The sequence below is a fragment of the Heterodontus francisci genome, chromosome 7 (genome assembly GCF_036365525.1).
Source record: "Heterodontus francisci isolate sHetFra1 chromosome 7, sHetFra1.hap1, whole genome shotgun sequence".
NCBI lineage: Eukaryota > Metazoa > Chordata > Chondrichthyes > Heterodontiformes > Heterodontidae > Heterodontus > Heterodontus francisci.
In genome coordinates this window covers 28,402,959-28,423,927 of record NC_090377.1, presented here as the reverse complement: position 1 = coordinate 28,423,927, position 20,969 = coordinate 28,402,959, and positions in this window count along the sequence as shown.

Genomic DNA, 20,969 nt, shown 5'->3' with positions numbered 1-20,969 from the left:
TGCAAGTCTTTTTTTGGCTGTGGGAGGAAACTGGAGCACCCGGAGAAAACCCTGGGTAGGCTTTCCAAGAGAGGTAGCTACAGAAGGTTTTAGTCAGATCTTAGAGTCATAGAGAGATACAGCACTGAAACAGGCCCTTCAGCCCACCGAGTCTGTACCGACCATCAACCACCCATTTATACTAATCCTACATTAATCCCATATTCCCTACCACATCCTCACCTTCCCTCAATTCTCCGACCACTTACCTACACTAGGGGCAATTTACAATGACCAATTTACTTATTAACATGCAAGTCTTTGGCTGTGGGCGGAAACTGGAGCAACCAGCGGAAACCCACGCAGTCACAGGGAGAACTTGCAAACCCCACACAGGCAGTACCCAGAACTGAACCCAGGACACTGGAGCACCCTAACGTGAGGCTGCGGTGCTAACCACTGCGCCATTGTGCCACCCATTTTTAAAAAAATTGTTTTTATTTAGTGCAGAAGAGGCCCTTCGGTCCATCGAGTCTGCACCAATACATTAAAGACACCTGACCTGTCTACCTAATCCCATTTGCCAGCACTTGGCCCATAGCCTTGAATGTTATGACTTGCCAAGTGCTCATCCAGGTACTTTTTAAAGGATGTGAGGCAACCCGCCTCTACCACCCTCCCAGGCAGTGCATTCCAGACTGTCACCACCCTCTGGGTAAAAAAGTTCTTCCTCAAATCCCCCTTAAACCTCCTGCCCCTCACCTTAAACTTGTGGCCCTTCGTAACTGACCCTTCAACTAAGCGGAACAGCTGCTCCCTATCCACCCTGTCCATGCCCCTCACAATCTTGTACACCTCAATCAGGTCACCCCTCAGTCTTCTCTGCTCCAGCAAAAACTACCCAAGCCTATCCAACCTCTCTTCATAGCTTAAATGTTCCGTCCCAGGCACCATCCTGGTGAATCGCCTCTGCACCCCCTCCACTGCAATCACATCCTTCCTATAATGTGGCGACCAGAATTGCACGCAGTACTCCAGCTGTGGCCTTACCAAAGTTCTATACAACTCCAACATGACCTCCCCGCTTTTGTAATCTATGCCTCGATCGATAAAGGCAAGTGTCCTATATGCCTTTTTCACCACCCTATTAACCTGCCCTTCTGCCTTCAGAGATCTATAGACAAACACGCCAAGGTCCCTTTCTTCCTCGGAACTTCCCAGTGTCAGGCCATTCATTGAATACTTCCATGTCACATTACTCCTTCCAAAGTGTATCACCTCACATTTTTCAGGGTTAAATTCCATCTGCCACTTTTCCGCCCATTTGACCATCCCGTCTATATCTTCCTGTAACCCAAGACACTCAACCTCACTGTTAACCACTCGGCCAATCTTTGGGCCATCCGCAAACTTACTGATCCTACCCCCCACATAGTCATCTATGTCGTTTACATAAATGACAAACAATAGGGGACCCAGCACAGATCCCTGTGGTAAGCCACTGGACACTGGCTTCCAGTCACTAAAACAGCCATCTGTCATCACTCTCTGTCTCCTACAGATAAGCCAATTTTGAATCCACCTTATCAAGTTACCCTGTATCCCATGTGCATTTGCTTTCCTGATAAGTCTCCCATGTGGGACCTTGTCAAAGGCTTTTCTGAAATCCATGTAAACTATATCAACTGCATTACCCTCATCTACACACCTGGTTACATGCTCAAAAAATTCAATCAAATTTGTTAGGCATGACCTCCCTCTGACAAAGCCATGCTGACTATTCCTAATCAAATTTTGCCTCTCCAAGTGGAGATAGATTCTCTCCTTCAGAATTTTCTCCATTAGTTTCCCTACCACTGACGTGAGACTCACTGGTCAGTAGTTCCCTGGCTTATCTCTACAACCTTTCTTAAATAGTGGGACCACATTAGCTGTTCTCCAGTCCTCTGGCACCTCCCCCGTGGCCAGAGAGGAATGAAAAATTAGGGTCAGAGCCCCTGCAATCTCCACCCTCACCTCCCACAGCATCCTGGGACACAAATCGTCCGGACCTGGAGATTTGTCTACTTTTAAGCCACATTGATTAGATTAGATTAGATATACAGCACTGAAACAGGCCCTTCGGCTCACCGAGTCTGTGCCGAACATCAACCACCCATTTATACTAATCCTACACGAATCCCATATTCCTACCAAACATCCCCACCTGTCCCTATATTTCCCTACCACCTACCTATACTAGTGACAATTTATAATGGCCAATTTACCTATCAACCTGCAAGTCTTTTGGCTTGTGGGAGGAAACCGGAGCACCCGGAGAAAACCCACGCAGACACAGGGAGAACTTGTAAACTCCACACAGGCAGTACCCGGAATCGAACCCGGGTCCCTGGAGCTGTGAGGCTGCGGTGCTAACCACTGCGCCACTGTGCCACTGAGAATAGTATAGTTTTAGAGTCCCCCATCTTCCAACTAGTTTCATGCTGTTCAGTTGATCAGTTTACTTTGACTGTATGAATGCAAGTTGTTCATATAAAACAGAAACAATCTCTTTTTCCCTTTAAAGTTTTGTTGTTGGATTATACATTGCAGTAATGGACTGAATTTTACACATCCGCCACTGCTCTTGGCGGCAGACATAAATTATATCAATACGTCCGCACAGACTGCTCGGTGCAGAGCCGCCTCAATATTAAACATGGCGGCTCATTTAAATGGCCAGGACGGACCACCCGCCGATGACATGGAGGGGGTGGGCGGTGCATCCCCGCCAATGGCATCAGGTGCCATTGTGCGGGTGCCGACACCATTTTTTACGGCTTTGAGCCCTTCATTCAATTTGAATTTTTAAAGTAATAGTGAGTTAGATTTTAAAAAAAATTAAACATATGTTTCGAGCCCCTCTCCCACCCCTCCCCCCCAATAACCAAACAATTCATTCCTTGCCCTCTCCTCAGCAAAATCCTTATATTGTGCACCTGACCTTCCCTCCCAAAGTTCGCAACCTTTAATCTTTTCTCCTTCCCACCATCCCCTACACCAATCAAATCACTCTGACGCTGCTCCCTGCAATCCCGCACTGAAAAATTTACCTTCTCCCCCCTCCTCACTATTGTCCTGCATCAGCGCTCCGGATGGGTATCCGAAGGCGCGTGAGTGCCGGCCACCGGCAGCAATATCACTGCAGAACAGACGGCGGGAGTGGGTAAGTGATTCATTCTTTCATTATCATTTTTTTTTCACATTTAAATTTGCCTTCCATCGCTGATCGGCAGGGGGGCCGCCACGAGGCCTCACCGCCCCCAGCAATATTAAGCCGGGCCTTCCTGTCGTCGAGGCCTCTGCCAGAGGCATTTTCCAGCCCCCCTCCCACCCCCCGCCATGACCCCCGAAGTCAGTGGGGTTGTATAATGCAACCCAGCTTCTGCCTTTTGGGCATTTTGCATTATTTTGGTGAAGAATAATGCTATTTCTCCTATTTTGTTTCTAGTCTTGGCAGTTGATTAATCGCAATCAGCAAGATCAGGAGATTAAGGATATATCAGAGAAAAATAATTTGCTTAACAATCACAGAAAGAAAAACAACAAGGTTAAGTGAGTTATGACAATGACAAAATGCCAAAATAACAAAAATGTACAGCAGAAACAGGAGAAAAAATTGCTTGTAATGCTCATTATATTATATGTTGCTTGTAACCCAATAAAAAACCCTCTTACCTTCCGGGAGAGGAGAGGAGCGGACCTGTGGGGAGAACGCCAAGAGCGGAGCCTATAAATTGAGCCCGAGGATCGAGGCCCAGTTTCTTATCTTCTGGGAGCGGAGCGGAGAGGAGCGGAGCGCTTCCAGCATGCCGGAGTTTTGAAAAAAAAAGAAAAAAAAAACAGCAGTGACGTCAGAGGAGAGCTGCAAGGTGATTGGTTGGTGAGTCACTGCTGTTAGTGTATTTAAATATCTTTAAAAAAGGGGAAAGTTTTTTTTGTTGACAAAAAAAACTCTGGTGATAATGTGAGTGCTACTAAAGTTTTTTTAGTGTAGCTTATTAAGGACTTTAGATTGTAGTGGGTAGAACAAGGCCCCTAGTGTAATTAGTATTTTTTAATTAAGGGAGTAACTAATTAATCTAAGGGTAAGTCATGACAGGAGAGCTCAGCCCGTGATATGTTCCTCCTGCGCTATGTGGGAAATCAGGGACTCTTCCAGTGTCTCTGGTGACCATGTGTGCAGGAAGTGTATCCATCTGCAGGTACTGGCTACCCGCATTATGGAGCTGGAGCTGTGGGTGGATTCACTGTGGAGCATCCGTGATGCTAAGGATGTCGTGGATTGCATGTTTAGTGAGGTGGTCACACTGCAGGTAATGGCTGCACAGACAGAAAAGGGATGGGTGACCACCAGATGGAGTAGTAGGTGTAAGCAGATAGTGCAGGAGTCCCCTGTGGCCATCCCCCTCTCAAACAGATATACCGCTTTGGATACTGTTGGGGAGGATGACCTCCCAGGAGAAAGCAGCAACCGCCAAGCTCGTGGCACCACGGAGGGCTCTGCTGCACAGGAGGGGAGGAAAAGTGGTAGAAGAGCTACAGTGATAGGGGATTCTATCGTAAGGGGTGCAGATAGGCGTTTCTGTGGCCGCACACGAGGCTCCAGGATGGCATGTTGCCTCCCTGGTGCTAGGGTCAAGGATGTCTCGGAGCGGTTACAGGACATTATGAAAGGGGAGGGTGAGCAGCCAGAGGTCGTGGTCCATATTGGTGCTAACGACATAAGCAGGAAGAGAGATGAGGTCCTGCAAAGTGAATATAGGGAGTTAGGCAGAAGGTTAAAAAGCAGGACCTTGAGGATTGTAATCTCAGGATTACTCCCTGTGCCACGTGCTAGTGAGGGTAGGAATAGGAGGATAAGGCAAATTAATGTGTGACTGAAGAGCTGGTGTAGGTGAGAGGGCGTCAGCTACTTGGATCATTGGGATCTCTTCTGGTGCAGAGGTGACCTGTACGGGTTGCATCTGAACTGGAAGGGGACCAATATCCTTGCGGCGATGTTTGCTAGTACTTCTCGGGAGGGTTTAAACTAATCTGGCAGGGGGGGTGGGACCCAAAGTAGTAGTCTCTCCGATGAGATAGTTGAGGCAAATGTAGAGGTTAAAGCAAGCAAGTCCAGTAGGCAGGCTGGGCAGGGGCAGGACAGGGAGCGTGGAAGGTCTGGTCGGCTAAACTGCATTTACTTTAATGCAAGAAGCCTTACAGGTAAGGCAGATGAACTCAGAGCATGGATCGGTACATGAGATTGTGATATTATAGCTATTACGGAAATGTGGTTGAGGGATGAGCAGGACTGGCAGCTCAATGTTCTGGGGTACCGATGCTTCCGGCGTGACAGAGCTGAAGGTAAGAGAGGAGGGAGCGTCGCACTATTGATTAGGGAGGACATCACGGCGGTACTTAGAGAGGATATCCCGGTGGGAACATCCAGCGAGGCCATATGGGTATAACTTAGAAATAAGAAAGGGGTGATCATTTTGATGGGATTATAATATAGGCCCCCCCAATAGTCAGAGGGAATTGGAGGAGCATATATGTAGGGAAATCATAGATTGGTGTAGGAATTATAGGGTTGCAATAGTAGGTGATTTTAACTTCCCTAATATTGACTGGAATTGCCTTAGTGCTAAGGGATCAGATGGGGAAGAATTTGTTAAGTGAGTCCAGGATAGTTTTCTGAAGCAGTATGTGGATGGCCCTACTAGAGAAGAGGCTACACTCGACCTCCTCTACGGAAATGAGGCTGGGCAGGTGGTTGATGTGACAGTGGGGGAGCACTTTGGGACCAGTGACCATAACTCTATTAGCTTCAAGATAATTATGGACAAGGATAGGACTAGTCCTCAAGTTGAAGTCCTAAATTGGGAGAAGGCTAATTTCGATGGCATCAGACAGGAACTCTCAAAAGTTGAATGGGAGAGGCTGTATACAGGTAAAGGGATGTCTGGTATGTGGGAGGCTTTTAAAAGTGAGATAGGAAGAGTTTAGGGCTGGCATGTTCCTGTTAGATGGAAGGGCAAGGCTGGCAAGTTTAGGGAACCTTGGTTGACGAGGGATATTGAGGGTCTGGCCAGGACAAAGAAGGAGGCATATGTCAGGTATAGGCAACTGGGATCAAGCGAGTCCCTCGAGGAGTATAGGGGATGTAGGAGTACACTTAAGAAGGAAATTAGGAGGGCAAAAAGGGGCCATGAGATTTCCTCAGCAGATAAGATAAAGGAGAATCCTAAAAGATTCTGTAAATATTTTAAGAGTAAAAGGGTAGCTAGGGAGAGAGTAGGTCCCCTTAAGGATCAGTGTGGCAATCTATGTGTGGAGCCACGGGAAATGGGCAAGGTCTTAAATTAATACTTCTCGTCTGTATTTACTGTGGAGAAGGTCATGGAAGCTAGTGAGTTCAAGGGAGGGAACAGCGATATCCTGGAGCATATCAACATTACAAAGGAGGAGGTGTTGGAGGCTTTGAAGCGCATTAAGGTGGATAAATCCCCAGGGCCTGACCAGGTGTATCCTAGGATGCTATGGGAAGCAAGGGAGGAGATTGCTGGGGCCCTGGCAGAGATTTTTGTATCATTGTTAGCCACAGATGAGGTACCGGAAGACTGGAGGATAGCTAATGTTGTGCCTTTATATAAGGACAGCAGGGATAAGCCAGGGAACTACATGCCGGTGAGCCTTACATCAGTGATGGGAAAGTTATTGGAAGGGATTCTGAGAGACAGGATTTATATGCATTTGGAAAGGCAAGGTCTGATTAGGGATAGTCAGCATGGCTTTGTGCGTGGGAAATCATGTCTCACGAATTTGAGTTTTTTGAGGAGGTGACCAAGAGGATTGACGAGGGCAAGGTGGTGGACGTTGTCTACATGGACTTTAGCAAGGCCTTTGACAAGGTCCCGGTTGGTAGGCTGGTCCGGAAGGTTCGAGCACATGGGATCCAGGGTGAGCTAGCAAATTGGATACAAAATTGGCTTGGTGACAGGACGCAGAGGGTGGTAGTGGAGGATTGTTTTTCAGATTGGAGGCCGGTGACCAGTGGTGTGCCGCAGGGATCAGCGCTGGGCCCTCTGTTGTTTGTCATATATATTAATGACTTGGATGTGAATGTAGGGAGAATGATTAGTAAGTTTACAGATGACACCAAAATTAGTGGTATAGTGGACAGTGAAGAAGGTTGTCTAAGGATATAGATCAACTGGGAAAGTGGGCAAGGGATTGGCAAATGGAATTTAACACAGGCAAGTGCGAAGTGATGCATTTTGGGAAGTTAAACCAGGGCAGGACATATACAGTGAATGGCAGGGCCCTGGGGAGTGTTGTTGAGCAGAGAGACCTTGGGGTGCTAGTACATCGTTCCCTGAAAGTGGCAACACAGGTGGACAGGATGGTGAAGAAGGCATATGGCATGCTTGCCTTCATCGGCCGAGGCATTGAGTACAAGAGTTGGGACGTCATGTTACAGTTGTACATAACATTGGTTAGGCTGCATTTGGAGTACTGTGTGCAATTCTGGTCGCCGCACTACAGGAAAGATGTGATTAAGCTAGAGAGAGTGCTGAAAAGATTCACAAGGATGTTGCCTGGTTTGGAGGGCTTGAGTTATAAAGAGAGATTGGATAGGCTGGGTCTGTTTTCTCTGGAGCGAAGGAGGCTGAGAGGGGACATGATAGAGGTATATAAAATTATGAGAGGCATAAATAGGGTAAATAGCCAGAGTCTGTTTCCCATGGTCGGGGTGACTAAAACTAGAGGGCATAGATTTAAGATGAGAGGAAGGAGGTTTAAAGGGGATCAAAGGGGTAAATATTTCACACAAAGAATAGTGGGTATCTGGAATGAGCTGCCTGAGGAGATGGTGGAGGCAGGAACAGTAGCAACATTTAAGAGGCATCTGGACAGGTACTTGAATGAGCAAGGCATAGAGGGATATGGAATTAATGCAGGCAGGTGGGATTAGTATAGATCGGCATTATGGTCAGCATGGACGCAGTGGGCCGAAGGGCCTGTTTCTATGCTGTACGACTCTATGACTCTCTCACTGTAAAATCTAAACTATGAAAGGGAAGGATTGGCAAGTTCAGTTCCAGAATTCTGGCTTTCCACCAAAATCTTTGGATTAGATTCTGAAGATGATTCTGATGAAAAGTCATGACATGAATCGTTAACTCTGTTTCTTTCTCCACAGATGCCGCCACACCTGTTGAGTATTTCCAGCACCCCCTGTTTTTATTTCAGATTTCCAGCATCTGCAGTATTTTGCTTTTATTTTCGTAATTTCTTGATATTCTCGAAGGATGAGATAAATTGGCCTGAAGGGACTTCTTAATCCAAAGCTATTTTCCAAGCTCATTTTCTCACATGCTATTTTTTGTTTAAAGACTTGTTGGATATTTTTGCTCACTATTGCAGCTGATGATAAGGCTCCCTTACATCTGTTAGAGGCTATCAATCATTTATTCACAGGAAGTACCAGCTTTGGCATGAGAATTAATTGGCCCAGCACTGCATTTCCATCTACATTCGAGCATGGCTACCCGATCCGAACCCAACAGGACCCAACGACATGGGCTTGGGTCGGGTCAGGCCGGGTCGGATACAGTGACAGCCAGGACGTCAAGGCGGGAAGCACTCCGCACTAGTCTGCAGAGAGTGATTCCATCCAAGGTAGAGCACAACCTCTTTAATATAATCAACTTTATTCCAGTGGTTGGGTCGGGTCGGGTCGGGTCGGGTCGGGTCGGGTCGGGCGCGGGAAAAAATTAAAGGACTTGGGCCGGGTCAGGTTTCATTTGCAGACCTGAGCAGGCCTTTAATTTACATCTGCTTCACCTGTAAGGTGAAAATAATGCCATTTGACTATGTGGACCTGCTGTGGGAACAACATCTGCCACAATAACAATATCAGCATCGACGGCTTGCATGTTTCTTACAGTCGTCTGTCAAAACAGCTGCAGTTATCCGAACAGTGGCCCTGTAAACAAGATTTTGAACATTCCACCCTGGTGTACTACCAATGCTGCAGCTTGGTGTCAAAATTTGAAGGCTAATTAAGATCCAACTGCAGTAAATCATTAGTTTTCAACATGTGACCTCAATCCCATCCACCCATATAATTGGTGACAACACATTGCAAAGGTCACCCAACAGATTCACCAATAGACTAATGCTGATGTATCGGGGGGGGGGGAAAGCTCTTCAATACCTGTAACAAGCTCAGACTAAATCAGCAATCATTTTACTTTGCACCCAGTTCTCATTTCCATTGGGAAACGGGCTGCTGATTTACTACAAGCCCTATTCGCGCTACTGGTGAAGATCAAATGTACCCATACCTTACCTGCAAGACTGGCCAAGAAATCACTTATACTGCTTTGGGGGGATGTGCCATCTGCCCACCCTCACAGGTACTGGTTAAACAGACATTCTTTGACAACCTACAAAGCAGAAGGGATGGATGTGCAAAGCCAATCACAGGCTCCCTGGATGGATCAACAACCCGAGATCATCAAGATGCCACTGACAATTATTTTGTGAGCAGCTTGATCTGTATCCCACAAAACAGAAGTGCTTGGCTTCATCTTTTTCCTGATTCCATTATAACCATATTGCTAGGTTGGCTGCAGCTGTTGTGTGTATTATGCCAAGTTTGTCTGCCAAATAATTATGATGTTTTGGCCGGATGCTTCAAGTTTTAATTTAAAGCTATGGTATCAGCATCTGGTGCAGCCATTTGTGAAGAATCCAAACCAGAAATGGATTAGCCAGTCTTTCAAACATTGTGCTATATCCATGTACTAAGCAAACTCTTATATTGGGACAGTTTCAAAATGGCTGCATTATGGCTTCTGCTTATTGTTAGGCACTTGGAGTCCTGGTGGCCACAATAGTAATCAGGTTACACAAAAAGGCCTCAACTCCCATCTGCCACTGTATGGATAAATAAATAGATGTAATTTTTAAGGTTTTAATCGGGGGTTGTGTTTCATAACTTGGAACTTATGCAACTTTTGCAGTTTGTTAAGCGACAAAGTGAGAACAAAATGGAAATTCCAGGGTAAATGGGATTAAAATATGAATTTAATTATCTCTTGAAATAAAATTGCTCTCCTTACAGTATGCATTTGTTATTATTCGCTAAAGAAATTCTGTGTGATATAAAACTAGTGATTTCTAAATTTTTCTGTGAGAAGAGTGCCCTGCAGATAAAATGCATCAGCCCCACTGTTAGCTACCTCAAAGCAAACAATGCTATAATTGAAGAAAGGGTTTGGGGATCCATGTACAGCAAAAGAAATAATATGCTAGTAAGTCAACAAATGCAGCAGAAAATATCAATCACATAATTCTTGAGGTTCCATGCTCACAGGGACATGGTCTGCCTGAGCCTAAGCACTGACTCTCTGGTAACCTAGAAAAACCCTTGAGATCCTTTACATGGGCTCCTCTAAGGTTGGTGGAAACCAGTCTGAAAGTCTACAGCAAAAAGTGGGGAAACCTATTTTCTATTCAGGCCGAGTGCATTTTTGCCAAAATAAAGTGGAGAAAAATGTACCAGTTTATTCACCTAATGACTGGATGTCAAGTATAACACTATAAATGTTTTATCTGTATAAATAAAGAGAAACTGCTGTACAGAGAATGTAGAATGAACACAGCTGGACTTGTGTTAAAAAAAGGAGTGGGGGATTAACTTTGAAGGTGCCAGAATATGTCTGCTCCATTGGTATGTGCCTAGAAGAGTTTAAAGTGTTAGTTGCCTGACGTTACGACCTCAGTGAGACCTTCAACTTTAAACTACAAACTATGAGCCCCCCAGACCAATTTAAAGAAGTACATCACATGATTTCACATTTTAGAGCTTTACTATAACTACTAAACTAAAAATCGTCATTAACTAAAAGTACTTTGTAAGTAGCTAATACACTAAATTACAGAGAACGGTATTTCCCTTTAACTTACTAAAGCACTTGAAAACTCCATATATTTATAAGTTACAGTGTCCTCATTGAAGTGATGTTTTGCAGTTAAAAGACCCAAACTCCTCCCAGTTGCAATGGGTTGGATCTTCCAGTCCTTCTCAAAATCAATGTCCTCTTCACTCACTTCTTCCGAGCACTTTCAACCTGGACTCCATGAATAAGGCAATCTCTGTTGACCTTATTGGTCTTTTTCTTCCGCAAACTGCAGCTTTCAAAATGGGTTCAAGTCTTAGCAGTCATTTGCTGCATCAATGTTCTGAGAGCAGATCTTTTCTCTCTCTCTCTTCCAAGGCTGCATATCTTTTCTCTCCCTCTCTTCCAAGGCTGCCACTGCTGGTCTTTTTGTCTTCCAGTCTTCCTTACAGCCTCCAGACTTCTGAAAGCCTGAATTTATTCAGAATCAAAAGTCGATAGGTCATTTGTCTTTTCCGACAGAGTCCACAAGCCTGACCACAGCAGAACCACCCAGGCCTTTCTTTGTTCCAGGTCCTAAACATTTCAGCTTGAGTTTTCCACTTTAGAGCCCCGACTCCCTGTTTATGATCTGAGAGTAGGAGAGAACGAAACTCATTGTTCTTCATGTGTTATAACCTTGTCTTCTGCTTTCAAAAGGGCCTTTGATCTTGGTTCCTTGTTCACATGGTAACCAGGAACCCCCGTCTTGTCTCTAGATAGAGTTGGTGTGAGGTCACAAGGTTCCTCTGAATCCTTCTTACAGTCCATTAAAAATCATAGTTTTTAAAAACATATTCCTGCTACAAAGTCCAGCATGCATAACACCTGAACTTAAAAATATGCGGAAAAGATCGGGAGAACTAAAAGAAATAAAAGTGGATCAAAAAGTAAATATATTTATGGAGTGATATACTGTGCTGAACTTTGCCAGATACACGTTTCTTACATGGATATATGGATGAATTAAGTGGAGGCAATGCAAGACCAAAACCAAATGGAAAAGGAGGAGGCACATGAAGCAAATGGAGATGAATCCGGGAGTAAATGGGAGACTCTGGAGGCAGCGAGGAAAAAAATGTAGTTGGAGACTGTATCGTGAGAAATATTGTCAATGACTTTTGTAGATAATGTGACTAAGATTGTGCACTGCTGTCTAGGCAATAGTAAGAGATCGAGAAAAATATCATGGCTTATTGAAGTGGGAGGAGGTCAATCTACTTGTGGTAATATATTTATTTACTTTTATTTAGAGATACAGCACTGAAACAGGCCCTTTGAGTCTGTGCTGACCAGCAACCACCCATTTATACTCTTCTTTGGCCTCCTTGTCTCGAGAGACAATGGGTAAGCGCCTGGAGGTGGTCAGTGGTGTGTGGAGCAGCGCCTGGAGTGGCTATAAAGGCCAATTCTAAAGTGACAGACTCTTCCACAGGTGCTGCAGAAAAATTTGTTTGTCGGGGCTGTTACACAGTTGGCTCTCTCCTTGCGCCTCTGTCTTTTTTCCTGCCAACTGCTAAGTCTCTTTGACTCGCCACACTTTAGCCCCACCTTTATGGCTGCCCGCCAGCTCTGGCGAATGCTGGCAACTGACTCCCACGACTTGTGATCAATGTCACAGGACTTCATGTCGCGTTTGCAGACGTCTTTAAAGCGGAGACATGGACGGCCGGTGGGTCTGATACCAGTGGCGAGCTCGCTGTACAATGTGTCTTTGGGGATCCTGCCATCTTCCATGCAGCTCACATGGCCAAGCCATCTCAAGCGCCGCTGACTCAGTAGTGTGTATAAGCTGGGGATGTTGGCCGCCTCGAGGACTTCTGTGTTGGAGATACGTCCTGCCACCTGATGCCAAGTATTCTCTGGAGGCAGCGAAGATGGAATGAATTGAGACGTCGCTCTTGGCTGACATACGTTGTCCAGGCCTCGCTGCCATAGAGCAAGGTACCGAGGACACAGGCTTGATACACTCGGACTTTTGTGTTCCGTGTCAGTGCGCCATTTTCCCACACTCTCTTGGCCAGTCTGGACATAGCAGTCGAAGCCTTTCCCATGCGCTTGTTGATTTCTGCATCTAGAGACAGGTTACTGGTGATAGTTGAGCCTAGGTAGGTGAACTTTTGAACCACTTCCAGAGCGTGGTCGCCAATATTGATGGATGGAGCATTTCTGACGTCCTGCCCCATGATGTTCATTTTCTTGAGGCTGATGGTTAGGCCAAATTCATTACAGGCAGCCGCAAACCTGTCGATGAGACTCTGCAGGCACTCTTCAGTGTGAGATGTTAAAGCAGCATTGGTAGCAAAGAGGAGTTCCCTGATGAGGACTTTCCGTACTTTCGACTTCGCTCTTAGACGGGCAAGGTTGAACAACCTGCCCCCTGATCTTGTGTGGAGGAAAATTCCTTCTTCTGTGGACTTGAACGCATGTGAAAGCAGCAGGGAGAAGAAAATCCCAAAAAGTGTGGGTGTGAGAACACAGCCCTGTTTCATGCCACTCAGGATAGGAAAGGGGTCTGATGAGGAGCCACCATGTTGAATTGTGCCTTTCATATTGTCATGGAATGAGGTGATGATACTTAGTCGCTTTGGTGGACATCCAATCTTTTCTAGTAGTCTGAAGAGACCACGTCTGCTGACGAGGTCAAAGGCTTTGGTGAGATCAATGAAAGCAATGTAGAGGGGCATCTGTTGTTCGTGGCATTTCTCCTGTATCTGACGAAGGGAGAACAGCATGTCAACGGTCGATCTCGCTGCACGAAAGCCACACTGTGCCTCAGGGTAGACGCGCTCGGCCAGCTTCTGGAGCCTGTTTAGAGCGACTCGAGCAAAGACTTTCCCCACTATGCTGAGCAGGGAGATTCCACGGTAGTTGTTGCAGTCACCGCGGTCACCTTTGTTTTTATAGAGGGTGATGATATTGACATCGCGCATGTCCTGAGGTACTGCTCCCTCGTCCCAGCACAGCATAGCAGTTCATGTTGTGCTGAGAGTATAGCAGGCTTGGCACTCTTGATTATTTCAGGGGTAATGCTGTCCTTCCCAGGGGCTTTTCCACTGGCTAGAGAATCAATGGCATCACTGAGTTCCGATTTGGTTGGCTGTATGTCCAGCTCATCCATGACTGGTAGAGGCTGGGCTGCGTTGAGGGCAGTCTCAGTGACAACATTCTCCCTGGGGTACAGTTCTAGGTAATGCTCCACCCAGCGGTCCATTTGTTTGCGTTGGTCAGTGATTATGTCCCCTGATTTAGATTTGAGGGGGGGCGATCTTCTTGATGGTTGGCCCAAGGGTTCTCTTCATGCCTTCATACATTCCTCTGATGTTTCCGGTGTCTGAGGCCAGCTGAATATGACGGCATAGGTGTTGCCAGTAGCCGTTTGCGCAGCGCCTGGCTGTTCTTTGTGCAGTGCTTCTGGCTGCTTTAAGAGCTACGGATGTTAACTCGCTGGAGGCTTTCTTGTAGTTCAACTGTGCAATGTGCTTAGCGGCTATGACAGGTTCCAGCTCTTCATTATGAGATTGAAACCAGTCTGCATTTCTCTTCGCACTTTTGCCGTAGGTGGTCAAAGTTGACTCATAGATGGTGTCTCTGATGTGGGCCCACTTGGTCTTAGCATCCCCTGTGGGAGTGTTTTGAAGGGCTGTTACAAGTGAATTTAGAAATTTTTGGAACAGCTGTGGGTGAGACTACATTATAATCCTACATTAATCCTATATTCCCTACCACATCTCCACCATTCTCCTACCACCTACCTCCACTAGGGGCAATTTATAATGACCAATTTACCTATCAACCTGCAAGTCTTTGGCTGTGGGAAGAAACCAGAGCACCTGGCAGAAACACACACAGTCACAGGGAGAACTTGCAAACTCCACACAGGCGGTAGCCAGAACTGAACCCAGGTCACTGGAGCTGTGAGGCTGCAGTGCTAACCACTGTACCACTGCGCTGCCCATATGTGGGGGCATTAGTGGAGAGTCATGGTTACAAACCCATATCCTACCATTAAGCACCTCAGTGTTTTCTTTGTTTTGTAAGTTAACAACATACCTGACTTATCAAAACACTTCTTTCAAGCCACAGACATCCTGCCACTCTGACAGCACTGCTGGACAATTCATGTATCAAGGTGATGGAAAAAGTGGCAATTTAGCTCAGGAGTTAGTTCATCAATCTGGCTCTGTAGCATACTTCAGGAGGAGCAGTGAAACACTCAGTCTGTTGGGGTTTGAAATTTGCAAGTGGCAGTATAACATTGGCTTTGTGGAATTCAGGTGGGCATAACAGGAGATCAGATGAATGCACTGTGCCATGATGTCAAGAATGTCCGCATAAGCACTGCAAGAACCATTGCCCAGAAAATGTTGTTTGTTGTGGACCAAGCAAAACTTTCACTTCAGGGATGTGCATGTGATATGATGTGCTTATGCACGGGGGTGCATTAGCGCTCTGACATCCTTAGTCCATGTCTGCTCAGAGACTGGGTCCCAGCTACAGAATTGAGATCCCTGAGAAGGAGCACAACCTACATCCATGCCTGTGGCATAGACTTAAAGAAGGTATGGGTTCAAGTTTCACTCCAGAAACATGAGTATAAAATCTAGGCTGACATTCCAGTGCAGTACTGAGGGAGTGCTGCATCGTTGGAGGTGCTGTCATTTAGATGAGGTGTTAAACTGAGGCCCCATCTGCCCTCTTGGGTGGATGTAAAAGATCTCATGGCACCAGTTCAAGTAAGAGTAGGAGAATTCTCCTGGGAACCTAGCCAATATCTATTCTTAATTCACATCACTAAAATATCAGATGATCTGGCCATTATCACATTGCTATTTATGGGACCTTGATGTGTGCAAGTTGGCTGCTGCATTTCCCACATGACAACAGTGATGATACTTCAGAAGAGTACTTCATAGACTTTGGGACATCCTGAAGTTGTGAAAACCATTATGTAAATGAAAGTCTTTTTTCTTAAAGCACAAAACCATTACTGATCGCAATGTGCAATCTAACACACCAGCTGCCAGAATGAAGGAGGTAATTTTGAGTTCAGAGGTCAGGTGAATATGTGAGTTGTTATTTTATTCATTCAGGGGATTTGGGCATCGCTGGCTAGGCCAGCATTTATTGCCCATTGATAATTGCCCTTGAGAAAGTGAAGGGAAGCTGCCTTCTTGAACTGCTGCAGTCCTCGGGGTGTAAGTACACCAACAGTGCTGTTAGGAAGGGAGTTCCAGGATTTTGGTCCAGCAACAGTGAAGGAACGGCGATATAGTTCCAAGTCAGTATGGTGTGTGGCTTGGAGGGGAACTTGCAAGTGGTGGTGTTCCCATGCATTTGCTGCCCTTGTTCTTCTAGGTGGTAAAGGTTGCGGGTTTGGAAGGTGCTGTCAAAAGAACCTTGGTGAGTTGCTGCAGTGCATCATGTATATGGTACACACTGCTGCCACTGTGCGTCAGTGGTGGAGGGAGTGAATGTTTAAAGTTGTGGATGGGGTGCCAATCAAGTGGGCTGCTTTGTCCTGGATGGTGTTGAGCTTCTTGAGTGTTGTTGGAACTGCACCCATCCAGGCAAGTGGAGAGTATTCCGTCACACTCCTGACTTGTGCCTTGTAGATGGTGGAAAGGCATTGGGGAGACAGGAGGTGAGTTACTTGCCGCAGAATTCCCAGCCTCTGATCTGCTCTTGTAGCCACAGCATTTATATACCTTGTCCAGTTCAGTTTCTAGTCAATGGTGACCCCCCCAGGATGTTGATAGTCAAGGATTCAGCGATGGTAATGCCATTGAATGTCAAGGGGAAATGGTTAGATTCTCTCTTGTTTGAGATGGCCATCGCCTGGCACTTGTGTGGCACTTTTATTACTTGCCACTTATCAGCCCAAGCCTGGTGCTGTCCAGGTCTTGCTGCATATGGACATGGAGTACGCTGAGACCACTAGAAATGCACTGTCTACTTTTAAATCTCATTCATTTTCTCTGGATGAAGCATTGTGGGTGAGAAATAACAGGGATGTATTTTCATATCTGGGACATAATTCATTATGAAAGTGCATGAACACCTGCCAAACCATAACTTGCCACACATTGAGTGTTCTGCAGTTGGAGCATCAACCTGTGGTTTGAGACATAACAGGCACCTGCACACAGAAATATGCTTTAAACATATGGAGTATGAATTTAAGAGCCACAGTTATCCCCCGTATGTATAATAATTATAATTTTTTACATATTAAAAATTCTGTACTTTCCTACAGCTGCAGGCAGGAAATTGTGGAAAGCTAGTCCCTGTGAATATCTGAACAAAACTGGCAGGGTATATGTGTCCTTTAAGGGGATATGTCTTCATATTACCAAGCAAATCAGGAATTTCACATGGGTGAAGGAGACACATTAGTTTTGACAAAATTTGGCTTCTGTATAGCTTTATTATTTAGCAAAATTTCAAAACAGACTAATTGTTTCTATATTTTTCTTAGTATGTATTCTTTTGTTGACTATACATGGAATTTAAATGTTAGTAATTTTGCTATCACTAATAGCATTTCAGATTTTTTTTTCAAATTCTCTCTCCTTATTACTCCTTTCTGGAAGGTAGTTGTTTATGTTTGGACCAACTCCATAGTGCCAACAGCCAACCAATAACTCATTCAAGTGACCATTCTCCATTATGAACCTCGACTGTGATGCCTGGATTTTCTTATTAGCACTATTTGAATGCTGTCGATTTATTTTTAATGGGTAACCACTAAAAGTACCATTAAAAGTACCCCAGCCTGAGTGCCAGCAAGCTCTTAAAGCACTGGGAGTGGTACAGCAGAGTTGAATCTTGTCATTATCCCACATGCACACACGTTCCACCAGGGGGTTACTTAACAAAGGTCAGGTTGGGGCCCTAGATGATTTTTCTGCTCTCTACTCCAATTATTAAGCTCTCATACACACCCCTATCTGAGATCAGTCAATATAGACCAAAGTTGAACTTAGGGCCATTTTGATCTATGTGGTGTTGTGGCCAAGTGGGCAATGGCATGTTCACCTCCCAACTGACTACAGACAGTGTTTTTGGTTAAATTCATTTTTCAGCCCCTGTGTATTGTTCGTTAAATAAACAGACAGTGACATGTTTTCTCCTAGATTTCAAACAGTAGATTAAATATTTATTGAACAATATTCATTACCCAAATGATCGCAACACCACCCACGCATGCATTCACTCTCACCAGCACACTCAAGAAGAGAAAGATAGAAGTGAAAGGGTAAGAGGTGTTGAGAGCTCAAGGTGTAAAAGTCTGTTGTTTCAGGAAAATCTGTGGGATCTTCTCAGAAGGTGAGTTTTTAAAGTTGCAGGCCTGTTTGCTGGTCGTCTTGTATTTGCTGGGTTGCTGAAGATTTCTGGCGGTTCACTTCAATTTGAAGATGGTACTGATATTCTTAGTTCAGTTTTCACAGGTGGAGGAGTGGTTTCAAAGGCACTCTCATTTCTCTGCTGCAGTTGGCTTTCAACTTGTCTCAGCAGGGTTCAATAGTGTTAGCTGGAACTGATCTCTCTCTCTCTCTCTTACTCTCAGCCTTGTGCTGGAATTCAAGATGGTTTTTGATGTTGATCGTGTGGTTGGAGAGACCAGACTGATGATGATGACTAATGTTCTGAACTGAAATGACCCCTTTGTTCTTCAAAATGATTACCTTTAAAGGTGAACTCATAAGTGTGAATTTTGCCCATTTGACTTTAGGTCTCAGTTCTTGATGTCTGGTACAATAGCTTTTGATGTCCCCATTCTGGTCATATGAGGGCTGTTCACACTCTATTGTGGTGAAGGTAGCTGGAGACACAGGGCCAGATTTTGTTTTCATCCCAATGTCAGGCTTTGTGGTGGGTGGGGGGGGGGGGGGGGGGTGGTGGCGTACGAGGTGGGGTGGCAGGAGAATCAAGGCAGACTTTCCCGCCATAGAACCCGACACCGGGAATCCTGGTTCCGATATTCCCGGAGGCGAGATAGGCTGATGACGACCTTCATAATCAAAGGCCAAATAGGGCCTCTTCCAGCCACTGCTGGGGTCTTACCAGCAGCAGGGTGGTGGGGGGGGGGGGGGCTTCTGCAGTGCATGGAGGTGCTTTGTAAAATGAGGTGCACTCCCTGCGGGCTTGTGGCGGGGGGTTCTCCTTCATGGGAATTTTGTGGTGCATGGAAGAACCGCACCCCCCCCTCGGGAACATCTGTACCCACCCCTCCCCGCCAGGAGCCCCCTCCTCCTGGACCGAACACCCATTCCCCCATCCCCTTCTGGTCTGGCCGCAGTGACCTCGCATCACCGACCTGTGTTCTGGGAATCCAATGCTGGGCCTGGCTCCGAGGCCTCTGCAGTACCTGCAGTGGCCACTGGTCCAGTGGCACTGCCGATACTGCGGAACTACCAGCCCTGTGATTGGCCAGCAGCTCTTGGGGGCAGAATCCCTGTCCCTATAAAGTCTTTAAAGGGATAGTGATCCTGCCTCCTTAAATTTGACCCCAAGAGACCAAAGGATCGCTCCGGAGGGCTGAAAAATGCAGAGGCGGAGCTCCCCTGCCTTTTTAACTTGGACAAGGGAGCCCTGCCTCCTGCACAAAATCCAGCCCATAGAGTCTGGGAGTGCCTTTGTTTTAGCTCGTTTTGTGCATAGCTCACATCCATGTGTGATAAACTGTCTCATTTCCATGAAGGCGGGTATTTTAGGGCATGAGTTGGTATGGGTCATGTGACTTGTCTTCCATTTTGTTGACAGCAAATGTACCAGTCTTTTAAACTTGTTCTAATTTTTCATAACTCTTCCGTTTGTTTCTGTGTTTCATCACTGCACTTGTGAGAATGACAGTAGGTTAGTATCTACATCATTTGTACTTTAAATCATGGGGCTATTGCAGGAGCCTCCAGAATCGTTAATATGTGTGTAGAGAATGCCTAACAATATACTTCTGTACTTTTTATTTATTTATTCATGGGACATGAGCATCACTGGCAAGGCCAGCATTTATTGTCCATTGATAATTGCCCTTGAGGAAGTAATAGTCACCACCTTCTTGAACCGCTGCAGTCCCTGGGGTGTAGGCACACCCATAGAGCTGTTAGGGAAAGAGGTCCAGGATTTTGAAGTGACAGTGAAGGAATGGTGATATAGTTCCAAGTCAGGATGGTGTGTGGCTTGGAGGGGAACTTGTGGGTGGTGGTGTTCCCATGCATCTACTGCCCTTGTCCTTCAATGTGTAAGAGTTCATGTGTTTGGAAGGTGCTGTCAAAAGAGCCTTGGTGAGTTGCTGCAGTGCATCTTGTAGATGGTACACACTGCAGCCACTGTGCACTGGTGGGTTGAGGGAGTGAATGTTTAAGGTGGTGGATGGCGTGCCAGTCAAGTGGGGGTTGAGCTTCTTGAGTGCTCGAGAGCAGCCCTGCCAGCTCTCCAGGATTGTCCTGGAGTCTCTAGGAATTAAAGATGAATCTCCCGGACATTGTTTCCAGCAACCAGTCAAAAAACATCCAATCGGGTAAAGGAGAGTCTATTCACTTTCTAATTACCATGGGAAGCAGTGGGCCTTGAGGATGGTTGTGTCAAGTGACAAACGACAGGAGCATGAGGGTGGGGTGGTTGGTGACTGGAGATGGGAGGGTATTATGATGATACCTCCAGGAATGCATCTGAGTAGATATGGCAAGCTGAATAGAGAGACTTATCAGAGTGCATTCCAGGAGATTGGGAAAATAGTAGATGCCAAGCAGGAAGGAAAATGAGAAACAGAAAAATGATGGAGGGACAAAAGCAAGACAAAACAGAAGGGGCTTTAGGCCTTTGAAAGCAAGAATGGAGTTGATAAGATGGAAGTCTTTGGAGAGGGTGTTTCAGAGGGTCAGGTGTATAGGGCCTGAAACAATGTAACTTACACTCACCCCCATAGTACAGCATTATTTTTAAAATTATGATATAATGATTGGAAATATTGATGATTTAACTCTGATAATACTTCAATACACACAAAGCAGT